Here is a 16,462-nt window from a genome sequence, read left to right on the forward strand (position 1 = left end):
TTGTAGCGTTTTGTATTTTTACCTTTTTCTTTTTTCTGTCAGTTGGTTTTCGACATGACTTTTAAAACAAATTCGGTATTTTTCATATTTACATGAACGTACCTGACACATAATGCATGTTACTACCAAACCAAAGTAGGCCTCTATGTATGTACTATATCGTTCTGCATAAGCATCTCTGCAGTCATACACATCATCTATGTGCACTGATGAATAAGTTGTTGCATGTACAAGACCTTGGCAATTCAGCTTGAAATAATTTTGAAAAAAAAGATATGAAGGACGTATAGCAAAATGAAGAAAAATATTTCTACTTATTTGAGCATCATGTTTATATGCGACAAATGTGACCAGTGAAATGAGATCTTATTTACCTTTAAGACACATGAGATCATCCTAAGGTTTAAATACATTTCATGTTGCTTTCCATTTAGAGTCTATATATAAAAGATAACAACAGCCATTTTCTGACTTGGTACAAGACATTTAAAGAAAAATTGTTGGTTGAACCTGGTTTTGCGGCTAGCCAAGGCTCGCGCTTTAAAGGTAATGTTAAATATAACATTAATATGCATTTTTGTTCTTTCTATATTATTTTTTTTAATAAATGAGTTATGACATATAATTGGAAAGTATTTTACCAAAAGATGGTGAGGGGAAGATCATTATTATCCTCATGCTACCCTTAAATCCTAATATACCAGACTTTAATGTCCAAAACATGTTGACTTCTTGGACAAAAATTTGACAATGGGCATATAAATGCAGCGTCTTCAAGATGAGGTGTCGCGTTATATAACATCTGTCTTTAACCTCTGACTTTCCACCTCATATTTAATCAGACTGGGCACATTACTACTGATGACAGTCACACTGTCAATAATATTTATCATCAAATCATGTTAAGTAAACGGCCAAACTACTATGAGCCAAAATCCATTAAAAAACACAACTTTAAATATGGATTCAGCCAAGGATTTTAACAGACAACTGATTAGATGCAAAAAAAAAAAATTGAATACTCTTCCCAAATGGGTTAAGACTGTAGATTCATATATAACAAAATAGAATAAAGGACTTGAATGGGTTTTGATCCTTCGAATGATACATGTCGGGGTATACATACAATTTAACATGTCTTTCCCTTTGCTATTATATAAAACAAGTGATTCTTTAAACATTATACTAGAATATATGAAATTTTTAAATTGAAGACAGATTGATAGAAAGAGTTAATTTCATGGAGATAAAATTGAGAATGGAAATGGGGAATGTGTCAAAGAGACAGCAACCCGACCATAGAACAGACAACAGCAGAAGGTCACCAATTGGTCTTTTAAATGCAGCGAGAAACTCCCGCACCCGGAGGCGTCCTTCAGCTGGCCCCTAAACAAATATATATATTAGTTCAGTGATAATAGACGTCATACTAAACTCCAAATTATAAGATACTAAATAGAAAATACTAACGTAGTTATCTTGTTCCGTGAACGCATAAATCATACTTCAAAAACACCGATCTGATTAACATGTTTTAACACAAAAGGAATTATGTGAAATTCACATCATAAGATTGATTTTATTGATGATGTCATCTAACAAAAAAATCAAAAGTAAAATTACTACTAGTAACTTAAAAAAAAATACCACAGATACAATTAAGTCTCCCTTATATCTTGACTTAGATTTAAAAATTAATCATATTAGGAACTTTTCAGTTCGAAGTAGCAATAGTTCAATAGCACCTGCAGACAAAGTATATAGCTGCCAGTTGATACAATAATCTTGTCATCGGATTTGATCACACGATGGATTAAACATTTGGCACAGAAAGTGATTAACGTCTCGCAGCATCTCTGCGTTCATACCTATTTAGTGGGGTTTGTTCCACCTTTTTCTGTGTATTGTTTTGTTTTCTCGTATGTCTTTTCGCCGTTTTTTTTTTAAATTTTGTTTGAATGGCGTTGCCATGATATATGAGTTTTGAATGAACCATTAAATTCTTCGGACTCTTTCACATCTACTTTTGTTTCTGAATTTATAAATATACTTCTTAAATACACAATACACAATACAGTCCTAATTGTCTAAATGTACTGTACCAAATAATCGTCTCCGTTGACATCGGACATACCTTAGATTGTTAAAACATGATAAATGTGGAAACCAACCCGTCAATTATATGTACTTTATTTCTAACAGGATCATTACAGTAAAACATGTGTCCTGTCCGTGAGGATATGTCTCATCTTCTTTATCACAAAATCTGTTGAATATTTCATCAACCTTTTTAGATCCACACCTCTCAACTGTGTGTTAACTGCCTTGTCTGCGTAACATAACTTATACAGTCAACCATAAAATTGACAACATATATCATCCAGTCAAATGCAATTTTATATTTTTAACTGCTATGGAAACCGAATTTAGAGGTACTGCAATGGTGGTTAAAGACTTAGGAGAACATATCTAAAGGAAACTTAATAGTTAAAATTTCAATATTCATTACTCTTGAAATAATGCTGAAGACAAGTTGTTTTAGGAGTTAGGTATTTTTGTTATTTTTTATTTTGATAACATTCTATAGAAAAAAATAAGAATAACGGGAGACAGAAAAAAACGAAATTGATCGTAGTAGTTTCCAGTGCTTAGACGAGATCAAACCAGTAACTTGAACAGAATATTCACAATGGTTTTACTCTTTTATTTGAAATATTTTTTCTGCACAAAATTGTTGTACGCCCTCGATCTCTCATAATAAACATATCAATTGCTATACCATTCAATTGTAAAACATACCAAACTTATATTTGCATATAAGCGTGTATCATAGCTACACATGAACAGAACATGATATCAAGGTTGTTTAAGAGGGAACCCAACACTTTGGCTAAAATAGATTTGGCTCGTTTAATTTTCATAAAGTTATGACAAAATATTTACTTTGACCTGTTTACAAAAATATAAAAATTTCTAGAAATTTGAACCGCACAATTTACAGGTCGGAAATAATTTGGTTGGTTTTATAGCAGTTTGACAAATACTAATTTTGATCGTTGAAAAACTTGATTTTTCCGGACTTATAGAATGTGATTACAACGCTCAGCTGATTTTTTAAAGAATTATCTCCAGGGGTCGAAATTGGCGCTGGTCCGGTGGTCCGAGACCAGTAGAATTTGCGTCGGACCAGTAGATTTTGTCAGCTGGTGTCAGCATTGCAAAATCGGTTTCTTTGCAAACAAATTTACCTGCGAAATCAATTACGTTATATAGATACAATGGATAAGCGTGGATTCTTAAAAAAGAAACCATGAGCCCGGAGGGCGAATGGTTTGTTTTTCAGGAATCTACGCTTATCCATTGTATCTATAACTTAAACTATTGTGTTAATTTCTTTTCAAAATTAAAGCCTTTTCTTAATTAGAAGGTATTGTAAGTGAGTTTAAATAACCATGTTATCGTGTCCAACGATGCATTGATAAATCTCAGATCACAATTAATTGGTTAACAAAATACAAATATAACACTTCTACCTTTAAAGATCTTTAAATTACCAGGCATATGAATATTATCTGTTTATACAAAATATTCGAAATTATTTCTAATAAAATTAAAAATGGAAATGGGGAACGTATGAAAGAGACAACAACCCGACCAAAAAGCATATATAAAGTATATATAATAAGTATGTTATCGAAATTTTTCTAGCACTCTAGGCACATCACGATTTTCTCGCATAGGAATTTGCGAACAAACCTTTGTAAAATTATATAGTAAAACAGATGAAATCATACTATATTTATAAAACAAAAATTGACAAATAGAATGTAATCATTTTTGTTTCAAACATATGAAATAGCCAATAATAATTACAAAAAACGGTAAAACTCGCTATTATTACAAAAATATCCACTATAACATGCAAATTTAGAAAAAAAACCAAGATAACTTAAGAATTGGAACAACAGAGAGAATACAGGGATTCGAACCTAAACCGACAAATCCCTATCTTTAACTCATTGATTTTAACCATGCTAACCTCGCGGCTACCAACTCATACTATACGACTGCCTATTGTGTCTATATAAAGGTACAAGCCCTGTGTGTCCGATGAACCGATGTATATCAGATGTTCATTTAAATATATAAAATAGACATTTATAGTGTAACCCATTGGTAGCCGAGAGGTTTCGTCGATGTGTTGATGTCAGTCACACATAACAGATTTCAAGGAAGGGTTCGATTCCCAGTGAAGGCATATAAAAATTACAAATATTAAAGGTAAGTTTTTAAATTAATTCCATTAGTGAACAGAAATCAGTAAATTAGCCAATTCAAACTTAATGAAATTAGGCACACAAAGGAAACAATTGAATATAATTTGGTGAGTCCATTTCAGTTGCAGATTTAGGAAGCGTTGATTCTAGAAAAAGAATCCACGGCAAATGAATAGGCTGACGTCACCACAATGGTTTAAACGGTACTGGGGGTGCTACGTATTACAATTGATCAAGTTAATTAATATCTCGGGTGAGCGTCCTTCACAACAACATAGAATGTTGAAATTTTTGGAAGGACCGCCGGACAAAAAAATAAATAAGTGTCACTCAAAAGGAAGATCGGAATAAAGTTTATGAAATTGACAAATATAAAAAATCCTGGGAAAAAGATCGCGAATTGTTAAATTATATTGTCGATCGCAATGTAATGAATTGTATAACATGTGAAAAATTTGTCCCGGCTATTGAAATGTTGAACATTTATGAGCAGCGCTCCAGACGACCCAGCTCATATTTTTTCTGACCGTGATCCTGATTTTGATAAAGAAAATCATTGAGATATCAAAGCCTTTATCAAAATCAGAATCGAGACTCTCTCTCTTTTTTTTTGTCTAACATATGTAAAAGAAAGCATGAAAATAAAAGTAAAAATCTATCATTTATATTAGTGTTTGTCAAATGAATGTCATTTTTGCAGGACCAGCAGATTTGCAGCCGGTCCAGTAGATTTTTCAGTCCACTGGTCCCGCCGGCCAGTACACAAAAAAGCTTAAATTCGACCCCTGTAAGATATCTCCCTTATGTGTTATGTACCCCTTAAGATTGATATTAACTATTATACATGTAAAACAATGAAAGTACTGTTATGCATCTTTATGAACATTTTTATTTATGAAAATATTAAAAACTTACCATTCTCTTAAAATTTGGAAATATTGTATTTCTGTAATAACTTGAACCAACATTTTTTTCGTACGCCAATGTGTATGTGGCCAACTTATTAAGAGAGTATTTCTGAAAAAAAAAACCCAATGATATAAAGTACAAAACACGCGAAACAAATTATTACAATAAACATGCACATTGATATGCCATCTTAGTAATGATGACAAAGTACTTCTTTGAATACCCATTTTGATATTTTACTAATTACGAAAGTTACCGCACACTTTGTGTTTTTTTTTTTTTGCGCTGCATTTACACTCTACATTTTACGTTTTGTTGACTATCTGATTGTTGTTTTGTCATGTTGTGGCTATTTGAATGGTAGCTTTTGGGAATTTCAACTTAAATACAGTTACAAAAAAGATTAAGTCGTATGCTTTATGGGAGGCTCCAAATTCTAATTAAGCATTAGGTCAAATCGACATTCAAAATATCAGGATAACAAAATTCTTTTGTTTGCAAATGGAATTGAAAAAACAAATATTAGTTAGAGTATATACATTATAATGATATATAATTTAAACGATATGATCTGGATACTCAAGTGTCATAAACGATATAGTTTTGTAGAATGAAATGTTACCCGAGTTCGTCTTGAGACTCGTTTTGTTTGCTGTCTTCGAACAAACATCAATTTACCAAAAAAATAAGTAGAATGTATATTTTTTTTGCACTGACATCATTTAAAAAAAGTTCTTTTCTGCACGTCTAACAATTAATGCAACAGAAATTAACTGCTAAAATCAATTCAAAACCGTTCAAATGAGAAATTCTTTATTTGATTTTCCAGAACATAATTTAATACAAAAATTGGTTGTCTGCTATAATAGCTAGACAGTGTAAATCCTTATTGAATACAGACAACAAGTTTCCCCATTCAGAGCACTAGATATTGAGGTTTGGTGGTAGTCATGTTATTGAATCTTTAGTCTTCTGAGTTTTGTAGACTGTAGTTTATCGTTTTGTTCATTTTAACAGTGTTTTAAGTTTGAAATCGACCTGCAGTTCGAATTGCAATTGTGTATCCTCTGTCTGATTTAATTCATATTTACTCATAACATGTCATATGGGAGATACATTTGGTTAAAAAACATCTACACATAACTGGATTTCTAACTTTTAAATTGATTTGGCCTTTCAACTGATTTAGGTTGAGTCTTAATTTTGATGAGTCATGCAACGGTATTACGCAAATCAATCGTTATTTAACATCAGCGCATGTGATGAATTCGTGATAATACCAGGGTAAACATTGTTTACTCGAGACTCGCATTTTGTTAACGCAAACTCTATTGACAGCACTGACATTAATCAGTAGTATTTATTCTTATTGAATCACTATTTCACGTAAATGCAACACAATCCGCTAAAAAGGTTTAAAACAGCATGACCAGGGGCAACATGTTTTACTTAAAATGTGTACGTTAAAAACTGCAAATATTTGACCAGTATCTACTTACAAGTGTGGGTAATCTGCTTTATTCTTTATATTGTGTGCAGTTATTTACATTTAGTTATAAAGTTTACTGATCTGCAATGCGTTGTTTAACATTGCATGATGGAACATTGTCTATTGGTTGAATTTGGTCAATGTTAGCCAAATCAACCACGACATCTTTTCATACTATTCTTATCCGTATCAATTTAAAAAAATGATTTTGAGAAAAAAATTAAACAAAACAGCGATACACATAATACAAGCGCTGTTCCTTTGCTTTTTGTGTGTTTTTGTGTGTTTTTGTTCTTATTGTCTTCGCTGAGAACATATTGATTTTGTGTGATGGATAGATACCCATTATCTTTTGATTTACTATCATTTAGATCAAAGTATTATGCAACGTGTACTTTACACGAAAACACTTATCAAAGATATCAGGCTTTAAGTTTGATACACTAGATGCGCATATGGTCTACACAAGACACATCAGTCAAGCCATAATTTACATAGTTGTCAAGGTAAATAAATATTACGAAATGAAACCGCATTGATAACCGATTATTACGCAAACCGGTACCCAAAGGAAAATAAATTTAAGAGTTTTGAATACCTCAACATTAGATTAACCGTTTATTGACTTCAAATGATCACACAAAGGTACTGACAACTGAACTGCATTTCACTCTAGAACAAAGAACGTCCACTTTGACTCTAAAAGAAGGTGAACGTATAGACGTTTGATACCAAATATCAAGCTTATTTCTTTTAGATAAAACATAGAACTTTATCCGTTCTAATGTAACAATTCTACTATAAATATAGTTTTTTTATCTTAGTAAATGGCAGTTGAGCGTTTTAAATTTATTATATTTTTGCTCGAGTATAATTCATCTTTTTAAAGCGGCGTCTTTTTAAATGTAAATAAGAAGGCCACGGACGGATAAACTATGTAATATTATGAAAATAAAGGATCCATTATTATTATTATTTCACTAGTCGTAGCTATATAAACTGATAAAAGATACTCGTAGTATACTTTGGTATACCAAACGAGAATAAACATATCAGTGACGCTCGAAGCAAACCAGTTAAAAGGTCAATTTTAACATTCTGAAGATAATGAGTATTAAAAACTAAAAATTTCAAAACACTGTGCCAGTTAATTAAAAAAAAATGATTACATCAATGAAATGCCATATCAGCATAAAAAGGCTAATATCTGGACTCTTGATATTCTCGGAAACAAAACATCCCTTATCAATAGAACACATAAATCAATGAAAAAAATAAATGTGCTTTGGCAAAATACAATGTGTAAGAATAAATCTAAGATGAACATAAAAAATACTGCAAATATCTGCAGATGCACAGCATGTTGGTTGGTTACTGAATTACTACTCACCTTGTGATAAATGATTGAAAGGATCACTATGTAAATGCCATATATAACAATCATCATAGAATTCATTATAACAGTCTGAAAAAAAAAATATAAAAGGATAGAAACAGCCATTATTGGCACCAATTATACTAAACCAGAGTCACATTTCATTCTTTAATGTTTTTATGTGATGTTAGATGTGTTCAAAAATCATCGAACTAAATCACATAACAAGATATATTCATTTTTGATATATTAAACTAGTGATTGATGTCATATATTGAACAAAAAATATACTATACCCTTCAAAGAACTATTTTCGTATAAACAAAAAATTCTATTAATTACAGACAAAAGACTTAATATATCCGTTTTTAGTACTTAACACAGTGAAATGTATCATAGAAATGCATTATGCTACTAAAGCAATGGTATAAGAGTAAAATCAATGTAATTTTGAATGTATCTATTGGTTTTTTTCGCAGTATAAATAATAAAAAGACAACACCAGAACTCGAATACATAACAATATTAGAGTAGCTGAAATACACTTTCGATTTGTTTATGAGGTTGAGTATATCGCTTTTAAAAAGTTTACAATATGATGAAGATATAATCTTTAAACCAGTTTAATTGGGGCTTTTGTTAAGTTATGTTGATCATTGTCATGTTGCGTAGTAGTTTCTTTTGTTACCTAGTCTCACATCAAACTCAGACTTCCTTTATTGTGCTAACTGTCATGTGTTTGTTTTTATTTCACATTGGCTAGATATACATGCTGAGGGTGGAGATCTTACAAAAAAGGTTTAAACTCATCGCATTGTAGAGCATCTATTTTTTTTCAGTCATGTGTGTTTTTTTAAATATTTTGTTATATCTATATTTTTTCCGATTGGGCGGGTGTCAATATCACTGAACTAGTATACGTTATTCCTTGAGAGCCAGCTGAATCCCGCTCCTAGGTGGATAAACATCCAGCTGAGTGGAATTCCCATTGATGCCCTTGGTTATTTTATAATATTTGATCGGGCTATTGTCTCTTTGATACGTTCCCCGTTTCAATTTTCCTTTATAACCAATTCTCTATAGTAATCAGAACTTACAATTGACAGCATTGTCTTACTGTGTCTTAGAACTCCCAGCATTCCACACACTCCTGTGATAAGCTCCAACACGAATACTCCAATAAAAGAGAAAACTACTGACTTTACAGCTGTGCCTAGTGGCATCCCAGCTGCATGTTCCAGGTCTGCGATCTTAATAACATCATAATCCAAAATACCATCTCCATATTTGATATAGAATGACATCATTATAAACCCGAAACTAAAACCCTGTGAGCATGGTGAGTAATATTATATTAAACACATGTAATCGTAATAGCGTGTTATTGTGTGTCTTTGTATGGTTTTTACCTTTATTCTGTAATCTATGTTTGGTTACATACTTTATCATTACTCGGTATTTATACATCCCGTCATTGTGTTATTGTGCTATGGTATTTTTTTGTTTTTTTCTTGTCTTTCAAATTCTGTATGCCATTTGTCAGTAGTGTGTCTAAAAACCATTTGGTTTTCTTATTCGAAATAGATTAATGTGTTTTCGGAAAACTTTATGCCTGTATCGGTCAAAACTTTGTTTTAGAAAATAAAATGTGTTTGACTCTACTTTTATTTCAACAATTTATCATGCAACCGTTCATGTTTTATCATTATTGAACTTACCCTTGTAATAACTAAAGCTGTCAAAATAATATTAGCTGATAAAGTGAAACGACCACTATTCATTTTAGCCATTTTAGATTTAAGAATATAGAAATTATTTAAATTTATCTAAGTAAAGTCAAAATCGATAAATGTAATCGTGCATTTTTTCGCTACCTAGTGAAAGATAACATTATTCTTTAATATATGTTTTATATGTAGATTAAATTCATTGATTTAAGTTTGGAAGTTTCGCATTTTTGTGAACCTATGTAGGTCATGCAGTATATATATTTGACAATACAAGTATATCATACCTTTCTGTTTATCCAGTAGATAACAAATACGCAGTAGTTTTATATGAACAGGACTATAACACGACCGATCAAGATAAATGCTAAAACACTTAAAAAACTGTTTAAAAAAAGATATAAAGATGACATGAAAACTTCATTTTGGTTAATTTTGGCAGATTTCAATTGAAAGAATAATGTTTTGTTTTAACATCAATTTATTTAATATGATTCAAAAGCTTTTTACCATTGGATCAGTATTTATTTACTTAGTACAAAAACAATTGTAGACACATATATTGATCTTTAACAAAACTATTTTCTATCCCAACTAGTTAACAAATTCAGTCTGTAATAAGGTATAATGAGGATTTTAGCGACTTACATATGAAATATTTCTGAGCAAGACGACGTGTGCCACATGTGGAGCATGATCTGCTCACCCTTTCGAAGCACCTGTTTTTTTTTTAGATCTGGTTGCAGAGTCTTTAGTTTTCTTTATAGTGTCTTGTGTACTATCATTTGTCTGTTTGTCTTTTTCTTTTTTAGCCATGGCGTTGTCAGTTTATTTTCGATGTAGGAGTTTGAATGTCCCGCTATTATCTTTCGCCTTCCTTTTTTTCTGCCAGTGAACATTGCGTGCGGATAATCAGAATAACAAACACACCGTGTTTCAAACTGTATCATAAAATGGAGGTCCATAAACACGGCAAAAAACAAACGTTATTATTCGCCGACATGCTTCATTTGTTAGTTTAAATTGACTTTGAACATGATTTCAGTAACTGCGGGTACTGTTATTGTGTAACTTTGAGTCCATTGTTACTATGGTAATTGTTTTTGTGCCAAAAGCACATTATCGATTTCAAGACATTTTAAAAGTATTCTTTTTTGAAAAATTATCAGTTAACGACCGTTATCATTGTATGTCAAATCATTGTTTTTGTGAATTATGAATACAAATATATGCTCTTGCTAAGATTATTTTGAATATACTAAATCAATTAATTAAAAGCAGCTTGATATGGTGTTGCAATTTAAATGATTGATTTAAGAAGAAATAAATTACACCTCAGAGGACAGATGTACCTCTTTTCAAATGCATATTCATATACTGTAGATCATAAATAAATAGATACAAAATAAATATATTGCTTTGCATAAGGATTGAATACAATATTCAAAAGTAAAATATTCTAAAATATTTTATAAAAATATGTGTTTTAAATTCTTTAAGGATGTTAATATAGTACATGCTTCATCATGTAGTCATGTAAAAACGTATACGACTTTTAACACATTATGAAGACTAGTTGTCGGACCAAATGAGTATTTCAAGATGTACGCAGTTAGTTAAGTTTTATAAACATGCACTATAACAATATATAATATTTTCTGACCATCGCGCGCGGAGGTATTTAAGAACACAGTATTATTTTTTTTCAGGAGTTGACAGGATACACGTAATAGTAAATAGTTTAAACTTAAAGGTTCTTATGCAAGCAAATTTAATAAAAAATGCTTTTATACAGTTTTTTTTTTGTTGTTTTCACTTTACATTGGGATTTATCTCTGATCTTATTTCCGTGTGCACAGTGCTGATTCTTCATATATATCCCTCATCCGTATTAGGAAATCTGTTTGGACGATTCCATATATATCATTATGTTTTAGGGGTTTTGAGATTCAGTATCGAGTTAATGTATATTATAAAGTGTTGTCTGCGTGATATTAATCATTTTTCTGATAATGTTACTAAATTCAAAACCAATTTTGATATAGTTAACATATGTAATCTATATAACTTTGTATATTAATCGGAATCTGAATGACAAAATAGACCTAAAATTCAGTATGGCCTTTCCTGTTTTACACATGACATTTGCGCGGGAAATTAATCCATTGACATCGAAATTTACTATTGAATTTGGATTATTGTCATGAGTCGTATATTGTGATTGGGTGTAAGGTGGTAGGATTTAATGTGATATAATTTGTATGTTCTTCTACTGTACATACATTGACATCAGGTTTGAATTAATAAACTGGAATGAAGTTTTTAGAGCACGTGAATATCCTTGAAGGATTGGTGTTTAATGTTTTCTTTCCATTTCGTAAAATCATGATTAATTAAAGGGTAATGAGAAGGTAAAATAAGGCCGAAAATCATAACATTGAATTAAGAGTTACGATAACAATAAAAAAAAAAATAAAACATTACAGAGAAATCGGCTGATTCGTGTATATAAAGTAGATAATTAAGCCTTCGCGTACAGTGTGTAAATCTGCCATGAGCATGATACGTTTCATGTTTACGATCCCCTTTTTGTTTAGTTTAACTTCAAATTGATTTGAAACTAAGGTAATTATCGGAGCAAATTAATACATGATGCACATAGAAATGTACAAAATTTTGCGAGTATATTGTTATGGTAATCTCGTGTATTCATCATACAACAATTTGCGTTATTTCTCAAAAAGAACACAGCTTTTTACAGACACTCAATTTGAATACTATAATGAAATCAGGAAATACCTATTTATCACTTACACGAATGTTATAGGCTGTACGTGATTGATTAATTAACAAGGTAATGTATATACTATAACTAAATAATCACATTAAATGAATGTTTCAATATATAAATAGACCGAAATTAAATGAATCTATTATAATTAACTTTTATGCCTCAATGCATTATGAGTTAGTATACGATTTAAAATCTTGTAGCCAATACATATGCTTTTAATGAGCCATGCGTTGAATAAATCAGATTTCAAAATAGCAAATATAAGATGATGCTGTTAAACTATTTCAGTAAATATTATTCTGAAAGCTCCTTAAATTACTAAAGTAAGCAAGGACATTTGCAAAGACATTTTTTTTGTAAAAAAAATTATATATTAGGGAAAGCACTTTTTCCTCTTGCAAAGAAATAAAGCAAATATTAGAAGTTAACGATTTAATAATTGTATGTCTTTCAAATAGGATAATCATGTGATGGCGTCTGTCAAATTTCCAAAGGGAAGAATTCAATAACTTTACCCTTTGTTTCATAGCTTTCAGTGAAAGAAGCAGTAGGATTTTTTTTTCTATTTCGAAGCACCTGCTATAATCTCTGCATGGATTTGTCTTTTATTATGAAAGAACCATATAATCAGCGCTTGCGCAATTCACAAAACTCCACATTTGCTTAATTCCTGTTTATAAAATGAAAAAAAATCTTTTTAAACTATTGTTTTCAGCAGAAAGGAATGGGGGTTATAAGTCCTTTATCTGGCCCAAATATTACTAAAAATTCAAAAAATTATCATACATATTCTAAAATTTGTACAAACTAGACTAAGGTGCAAGTTATTCAGAATATAGTAACAAATTTCACATTATACGAGTTACTATGGCATTTCCAAACAATATGTGCTAATTCGAAATAGTTGTCAAACATTTTATATTGTTGGGCCAAACCTCCAAAGTCCAAATCTAAGTCTTAAATTATGTTAGACGCACAAACATTGGCCCATCAATAATGGATCTTTGCAAAAAAATAGATTATTGGTAACAACAATTATATAAATTTCACATTTCAGCGCAGATATAAAATCTTAATCCTGGTATCTAAGTTTATTGACATCCACAGGGTCGATGCCACTGCTGGTGAAGATTTTATTCCCCGAGGGTATCACCAGCCCAGTTGTCAGCACTTCTGTGTTGACATAAATTATCATTGATATGGTCAAAATTATAAATTAACTGTTAACAAACTTTGAATATCTGAAATACTAAGGCTTTTATATCACAGGAACAGATTACCTTAGCTGTATTTGACACATCTTTTAAGGAATTTTGGTCCTCAATGCTCTTCAACTTTTAATTCGCTCATTATTTGGCATTTTTAACTTTTTTTCATTCGAGCGTCACTGATGAGTCTTTTGTAGACGAAATGCGCGTCTGGCGCAAATATGAAATCTTAATCCTGGTATCTATGATGAGTTTATTGAAGAAATTGAAAATGTTTATAGCATTAAATTTTCCCTTTCAATATATTTTTTTATCCTTTTCTTAACACATAAGTAAAATTGAGAATGGAAATGGGGAATGTGTCAAAGAGACAACAACCCGACCATAGAACAGACAACAACAGAAGGTCACCAACAGGTCCTCAATGCAGCGAGAAATTCCCGCACCCGGAGGCGTCCTTCAGCTGGCCCCTAAACAAATATATATACTAGTTCAGTGATAATGAACGCCATACTAAACTCCAAATTGTACACAAGAAACTAAAATTAAAAATAATACAAGACTAACAGGCTAGAGGCTCCTGACTTGGGACAGGCGCAAAAATGCGGCGGGGTTAAACATGTTTATGAGATCTCAACCCTCCCCCTATACCTCTAGCCAATGTAGAAAAGTAAACGCACCTGGTATACCTATTTGTATTTGTTTATGTAGAGATTTGTAGAGTTTGTTTTTCTTTCGTCTTCTATGTTGTATTTATGGTGTTTTTTCAGTTTTTCTTTCGCTTATGATTTAAACGATTTCTGAATATTTGACAATCAAAGTTTAAAACGGGAAAAGGTGGAATCACTATATGACCATAAAGGATCTTAGAAAATAAGCAAATCCATCCAAGGCCAGCTTTGCCTGTCATTGACACAAAGAGGAAAAAAACGACTAGCAATGTGATGATAGACAGTGTACTGATCTTACAATACTCATGTTGATTGGACGGTAGTTCAAGTCCAATTACATCTAATAAGTTAATCATGATTTCCTAAACGAAATTATCAACCAATGAACATCCAACGCATTTAGCAAAAAAATGTTATAAGTATTAAAGTTGGTCCTGATGGTATTGGTTTCCTTAATTTTAAAGGTAGTCTACATATGTTGGAAATACCATTATGATGACGAATCCAGGTAACAGAAAAACTTAGACATAGAAATGAAAGGTGTGTCATGTAGAACAGGATCCTTCGGCAGACCCTGATTTGACCCACGCTTTTTAATTTAGAGGTGTTCGTGTTTCTCCGTCTTTAGTCGTGATGTGTCTATCAACTATCGTTTTTCCTATTTTGTCATCACGTTTGCAGTTTGTCATCAACTTATGAGTATGCCTCAGCCTTTTGTTATCTTTTGCTTTTTTTAACAATCCAGATGACTCGTTCGCTCGAAATCAACGGTCTAATCTCTGTGAATAAACAACGAGAAACAAGAAAAACTTATGAACCACATCAACAAACGACAACTACTGAACATCAGATTCCTGACTTAGGACAGGTGCAAACAAATGCACCTGGTTTTAACGTTTAAATAGGTACCATCAAAAACCCTTATCTGAAATAAAAGTGTAACATCACAACATAGAAAGACACACTATAAAATATCAATTGAAATGGCTCAACTCAGTCAAAAGACATATTAAAAAAAGTGAACATACACTGAACGAATACATTTGATTTATAATACAATGTAAATATAAAATCAATAAAATAAAGGATGAATAAAAAAAGGCAACAGTAGTATACCACTGTAAGATGTTACACGATTTCTGAAAAAAAAACAACAATAACCTGGAACGAAGATCCACCATTTACAATAATACACAGGTAAATGAAAATAATTATGTTGTCAGGTATACAGTTTAAATGGAAAAGGGACATATTTATACAAAATAAATAAATTTGTTGTTTATAGTACGAAGAAGTGAAAATTTATCGTCATACGTAACACTTATCAAAGCTGGTATATAGACAAGATATAACCCTGAATAAGTAAACATTGAATAACGAAAAAGCATTACAAACAGTATCAACAGGTTAAATCAAAATTTGCATATTTCATGTCTTCGATAATTTTGTGTCGTACTTATCACTAATAGTAATCATTTAATGATTGTAGAATATATTTCATATCAAGCTATATATCATTAATCTTATTGCAAGAAATTTATAGATTCAAGCGTACTATTTCAAGTTTTTTTTTTCCGTAATTTTATTAAACGTATTATTTTCTCTGATCGGTTTATTGAACACATATAGTATTTTGTTTCCTTGATAAGGATAACTTTAATCAAAATGGTTTACGCTTTTAGATCTGTTTTTATACTTTTGATTGTTTTTGCGTATCTCCAATTTTTCTAGAAAGAACATTCTCGTTACTTTTAAAATCGACGAGCTTGCTCTTAAGATGTTTATTAAACCTATGGTTAAAAAGAGAACGTTTTAAATGTACGTAAAGTTTAACGCGCATCTTGTCCTGTCCCGAAATGGAACAGAAAGTTAATGCCTCCTGGCAGCGCTGTGGTATCGGCAACGCTACTTTCATTTTTGTAAAAAACAAAGAACATGTATTTTAAGTGTTCTCGTATAGCCTATTTCAAGGCACAACTTCTTGTCATACATAGTCCCATAACCTCAGGCGC

Source organism: Mytilus californianus, unplaced genomic scaffold (genome assembly GCF_021869535.1).
Source record: "Mytilus californianus isolate M0D057914Y unplaced genomic scaffold, xbMytCali1.0.p SCAF_6, whole genome shotgun sequence".
In the NCBI taxonomy this organism is placed as follows: domain Eukaryota; kingdom Metazoa; phylum Mollusca; class Bivalvia; order Mytilida; family Mytilidae; genus Mytilus; species Mytilus californianus.